Source organism: Macaca fascicularis, chromosome 1 (assembly GCF_037993035.2).
Source record: "Macaca fascicularis isolate 582-1 chromosome 1, T2T-MFA8v1.1".
Taxonomy (NCBI): Eukaryota; Metazoa; Chordata; class Mammalia; order Primates; family Cercopithecidae; genus Macaca; species Macaca fascicularis.
The window spans coordinates 156,086,588-156,092,858 of NC_088375.1; the positions used below are offsets into that span (position 1 = coordinate 156,086,588).

General features: G+C 35.3%; 1 long non-coding RNA gene across 1 annotated transcript in view; it reads right to left on the reverse strand.

Annotated features, from left to right (window-relative positions):
* LOC141409305 (uncharacterized) overlaps positions 1 to 2,249 on the reverse strand; it is a 52,387-nt gene extending 50,138 nt beyond the window's left edge. Inside the window, exon 1 of the long non-coding RNA XR_012429193.1 lies at positions 2,164 to 2,249. This is a non-coding gene — a long non-coding RNA (uncharacterized lncRNA). The remainder of the gene's footprint in view (positions 1 to 2,163) is intronic.
* Between the last annotated feature and the right edge of the window lie 4,022 nt (positions 2,250 to 6,271).

The window sequence follows — 6,271 nt, forward strand, 5'->3', positions numbered from 1 at the left end:
CCTAGTGAGTTCCATAATGTGCTGTGACAATTAATTGATATTGAAGAGGTACACATCAACAAGATGAGGTTCTTTTTATTAGTGACTAATGTACTTGATTATTCTATAAAGGGCAGGCATTCTGGGACTCTGGTATTTCTAAACTTCTTTGAAAAGTCATAGGTATAGTCAATATCTCTACAATATAAACCACTTTGATTCCTGGAATATGCTACTGATGCATTCAAGAGATGTGGCCAATAATTAAAATTTTCAGCAAAAGATCTTCTGTAATGGGTTCTATTTAGCTAATTCCTGGGTATAGAAAAAAAAATCCTCCATTTGCCAAAAGCATTTAGTAAAATCAATGGATTTACAAAGTAATGGTAAAAGCTGTAAGAACAAAGCAGATCTTCTTGGAATATTACTTGAAGAATAAATAAACTGTAGAGTAGAAGAAATAACATATTTAATGACGTAATTCACTTTTTTTTCTTCCGACAATATGCATTGTCTGAAAATTGAACCTAAATTAAGAAAGGCATTTTAGGAAAAATGAAGAAGGAGGAAAAGAAGGGAAAACACAGAGCGAGAACAAGGGAGCATTTTTGTTTTCCTTTTAAACTAGATGAGAGCAGAAATCCTGTTGAGTAGATCAGGGTCACTGAGGCAGAACTCAAGGTCAGACCACAAGTTACAGTCAGTCTCACTGCAATTCAACTTCATTCCAAAAATCTCTCAAACCTGGAATTTTTATCATTCTTTGTTTTTATTTCGCTTGCTATTCCATCAGTTCCTTTTACTTCACTGGCTTTTCCAGTGTCTTTAACAAGCGTAAGGATTTTTTTCCCCTAAAACTATGAATATCTTTTTAAAAGTTAATTACCTTGTTTTAAGTGATATATGTGATTTTTGTGAAATAATTTCTTTGGCAAATGAGTTTGTCAATATCACTTCTTTCTAGAGAAAAAAACAAACCTATTAGTTTATCCGATAGTAATTAATCTTTTAAATCAATGTAAATATCTTTGTCTAGATAGCTGGTGCCCTGATACACTTCTAGACACTGACTTTGTTTTATCCTTTAAGAAATGCATGGTAATATTAAAGTTGTAGGTACAACATGATGCCAAATTGCATTTCCAGCAGAATCCTACAATCAGACCCTCTCATTTAATGGAGGTCTATCTTAATGGTTTTTTGTTTGTTTGTTTTGGTTTTTTTTAGACAGAGTCTCACTCTGTCACCCATGCTGGAGTACAGTGATGCAGTCTTGGCTCACTGCGCCCTCTACCTCCTGGATTCCAGTGATTCTCCCACCTCAACCTCCCGAGTAGCTGGGACTACAGAAGCATGCCACCATGCCTGGCTAATTTTTGTATTTTTAGTAGAAATGGGGTTTCACCATGGTGGCCAAGATGGCCTCAAACTCCTGACCTCAAGTGATCTGCTTTCCTCAGCCTCCCAAAGTGCTGGGATTAAAGGCATGACCCACCACTCCCAGCCCTATCTTATGTTTTGCCCCTGCAAATTCTCACTTGCAAATTCACAAGATTAATACCAAAGTACAAAATTACTACTATAATTGCCCTGTACTCCATTAATCAGGCATGAATCTAGTTTAAACTTTTGCTTGAAATTTGGGTTAAGGTTGCATTTTAAAATTTTCTGTGGCAAGACAATAGGTTCCCTATTCCCTCAAAAATTCTGTGTGACTCATATTAAGCAACAGCAATAAAGTTGTGGAGCTCTCGGTGGATCCACCACAGCTGCAAAGAGAAGTTACATTGTAGATAAGTCACAAGGAAGCCTACTGTAACAGCCAATTGGTATTTTCTACTGGGTAGGAAAAACTTTTCTTCCTCTTCAAAAGTCTCTGGATAAACGACCCACTTCAAATTGAAAATTTTCAGTCCTGTGAGTTGACCTACGAATGTGGTGATGCCATTGCACTCCTTCCCTCTTTCTCTTTTTGCTTCAGCCTCATAGGGAAGAGTTAACAGAAGTCAGAAAGAGGAACAGTCATTTCTGGAAAACTTTGGTCATTCAAAAACCTCAAATTGTGTAACAGGCTGAAATCAGTCATTCTACTTCTTCAAGTGTATTAGTCCATTTTCACACTGCTAATAAAGACATGCCTGAGAGTTAGTAAGTTATAAAGAAAAAGAGGTTTAATGGACTCACAGTTCCATGTGGCTGGGGCAGGGGGGCCTCACGATCATGGCAGAAGGCAAAGGCACGTCTTACATGGAGCAGGCCAGAGAGAAAGTGAGAGCCAAGAGAAAAGGGAAACCCCTTATAAAACCATCAGATCTCGAGAGACTTATTCACTACCACGAGAACAGTAAGGGAGAAACCACTCCGATGATTCAGTTATCTCCCACTGAGTCCCTACTACAACATGTGGGAATTATGGGAGCTACAATTCAAGGTGAGATTTGGGTGGGAACACAGCCAAACCGTATCACCAAGTAATTGACAACAAAAAGGCACCAAATCTATGATATTATAGTTGAAAAATGAAGATTTTTTAGTGATTATTCTCACACGTGTCTGATAGTCTGTAAAGTTTAATCTTTAATATTTCCAGGAACGTGTATCCTAAAAGAATGTAAAAGGAACCAGACATCTAAAAGAAATGAACTAGTTAGCCTGAGAGACATATACTCCTCTTATATTTTCCATTTTCCTTGCTCTATTTTCTACTTAACTGGTACAAGACACATTTAATACATTGTGCCTTTCCACTGGGTTGCCCTTGGTTATGACTAATCCTGGGAACCAGATTTCCTGATATTGTGGGCTAATTACATGTTTTCACTATTAATCAATGCTTAGATTTACATAATTTGCTGTAGGAAAAGTAAGCCGAAGAATTAGAGATGGATATGCTGTTCATATTTTGTATTAGATAAAAATTTTCTGCTAACTGGAAGAAATTTCTTAAATCTGTATTAGATATTGGCAACATTTTCCTTCTCAACCAGCTTCCATGTAACCCCTTCTTGTTTGATTACTGTCTCAGACATTCAAGCATGAAACCACATCAAGCACTTCTTCAGAATGTGAGAGCAAGAAATATAATTCTCTTAAGGAAAAAGCAAGTAAACACTGAAAAATAAAGCAACAATGTAAGCATTACTTCATCCCATCCCCTAAGTGACTTTATTTCATCTTGGTAATTCTTTTTGATGAATATGATTGTTCAGAAGTCAGTAAGCTATCTTGAGTTATTCTCTCAAAGATTAAGTATACATAGTAGCGTTGATGACTCCTAAAACCTTTAGTATTTTATGGCTTTCTACTCTAGAAGTATTTTGATTTAATTGGTATCTAAAGTAGTAGTACTCAGAAAAAGGCACGAATTATAACTAAGAACAACAAGAGACTACGTTTTGTTTCTTATCAAGGACTGTTATTCCCAAAGTGGTGTTAAGAAATTACAGTAAGTATAGGTTGGTGCAAAAGTGATTGTGGTTTTGCCATTAATTTTAATAGCAAAAAATGCAATTACTTTTACATCAACCTAAGATGTTAAGCAAAACATTTTTTGCTGTAGCTAATATATTGTCAAGTCTTTAAACAAAGTTAAACAGGTTTTCATCTTAGTGTAGATTTTGACATGCCCTAAAAAAAATTAGAATGAATTTCTCAAACGTTTTTGACCAAGGAAAATTTTGTTTAAACAGCTTCAGTTAAGAGCAATTTTTTCATATATTACAGTTTAAAAATCCAGTGTATGAATATAGGGCTCCCAAAGGCACAAAATAGCAAAGTCAAAGAAAGAACATGAGTATTGCACTATAGCCATTCCCAGTGCATAAGAATGTTACCAAATAACTAGGACTGAGTGATTTCTGTAACTGAAATCTCAAATGCGGAACTAATAAATTCTGTGTGTTTTTTCTCTAAATAACCTTTTCCATCTACACCCATGAAAGTGGTGCAGATGGTGATGCAGATAGTTTAAAACTGGATTTTCAATCTTTGGCCATCACATTTATATGCCACAGTTCAGTAATTCACAGTCGCTAAATTTTCCGAAGACATCAGGTAAATTCGTATCTCACTGGAGAGACTTGACTACCTTAGAATCTCTCACATCCTGACTACCAAAACTTTATCAGAACATAAAATAATGGTTTGTTTGTTTTAGTTTCTTAGTTGTTATTGTTTGTTGTTTTACTTGTTGCTAACATAATTTTCTACAAAATTAACACTAATAGCAAAGTTATGATGTAATGAATGTGCAAAGCCTTTCATTATTTTTTTCCATTTGCCTTTTTTTTTAATTTCCATTTTTATTTTAGATTTGGAGGTACACATGCAGGTTTGTTACAAGGGTATGTTACATGATGCTGAAGTTTGGGCTTCCCAAACCTCAAACACCCAAATTGTGAAGGCAGTACTCAATAAGGATTTTTTCATCCCTTGCCTCTCTTCCTCCCTTCCAACTTTTGGAGTTCCCAGTGTCTACTATTTCTATCTTTATGTCCATGGGAACCCAAAATTTAACTCCGACATGTAAGTGAGAACTTGTGATATCTGCATTTCTGTTTCTGTATTAGTTTGCTAGGATCACAGCCTTCAGCTACTTCCATGTTGTTTCAAAGGACATGACTTTATTGTTTTTTATGGGCACTTGTGTTGATTCCATGTCTTTGCTATTGTGAATAGTGCTGCAGTAAACATATGAGTGCATGTGTCTTTTTGCTAAAATGATTTATTTTCCTTGAGATATATACCCCATAATGGGATTCTTGGGTCAAATGGTAGCTCTATTTTTAGTTCTTTGAGAAATCTCCAAACTGCTTTCCAAAGAGGATGGGCCAATTTGCATTTCCACCAACAGTGTGTAAACATTCCCTGTTTTCCACAACCTCACCAGCATCTCTTTTTTTTTTTTTTTTTTTTAACTTTTTAATAATAACCTCTGACTGATGCAGGATGGTATCTCATTGTGGTTCTGATTTCTATCTCTGGGATGATTAGTGATGTAGAGCACTTTTTCATGTTTGTTGGCTGCTTGCATGTTTTCTTTCGAGAAGTGTTAGTTCATGACCTTTGCCCACTTTTTAATGGGGTTGTTTGGTTTTTTCTTGTTGATTTATTTAAGCTCCTTATAGATGCTGGATATTAGACCTTTGTCAAATGCATAGTTTGTGAATATTTTCTCCCATTCTGTAGGTTGTCTGTTTACTCTGTTGATAGTTTTTTATTGTTGTTGTTTTTTGTTTTGTTTCGGTTTTTCGTTTTTGTTTTTTGTTTTGTTTTGTTTTGTTTTTGCTGTGCAGAGGTTCTTTAGTTTACTTAAGTCCCACTTGCCAGTGTTTGTTTTTGTTGCATTTACTTTTGGGGCTTTCATCATAAATTATTTGCCTATGCCACTGTTTAGCAGAGTATTTCCTAAGTTTTCTTCTATAATTTCCATTCCAGATAAATAAAATCGAGAATGTAACAGTCTAACATATAAGTTTGTAATCCATCTCAAGTTAATTTTTTATATAGTGATACGGAGACAGTCCAGTTTTATTCTGCTGCTTATTATGTTAGCCAGTTTTCTCATCACCATTTATTGAAAGGGTGTCCTTTCCTCATTGTTTATTTTTTGTCAACTTTGTCAAAGATCAGCTGGTTGTACTGTGTGTGGCTTTATTTCAGTGAGCTCCATTCTGTTCCATTGGTCTGTGTCTATTTTTGTACCAGTACCATGCTGTTTTAGTTACTGTAATCTTGTAGTATAGTTTGAAGTCAGGTAACGTGATGTCTCCAGCTTTGTTCTTTTTATTAGGATTGCTTTGATATTTGTGCTCTTTTTGGCCCCATGTGAATTTTACCATTTGTTTCTAATTCTGGGAAAAAGTGCCTTTGGTAATTTGGTAGGAATAACATAGAATTTGTACATTGCTTTGGACAGTATGGCCATTTTAACCATATTGATTCTTCTAACCCATGAGCATGGAATGCTTTTCCATTTGTTTATGTCATCTATTATTTCTTTCAGCATTGTTTTGTGGTTCTTTGTGTAGAGATCCTTCACCTCCTTGGTTAGATGTATTCCTGGGTACTTTTTTGTGGCTATTGTAAATGGGATTGAACTATTGATTTGGCTCTCAGCTTGCATGTTATGGGTGTATAGAAATGCTCCTGTATTTTGTACATTGGTTTTGTATTTTGTACATTGATTTTGTATCCTGAAACTTGGCTGAAGTCATTTATCAAGTCGAGAAGTCTTTTGGGTGAATCTCTAAGGATTTCTAGGTATAGAATAATATTTTCAGCAAACAGAGAT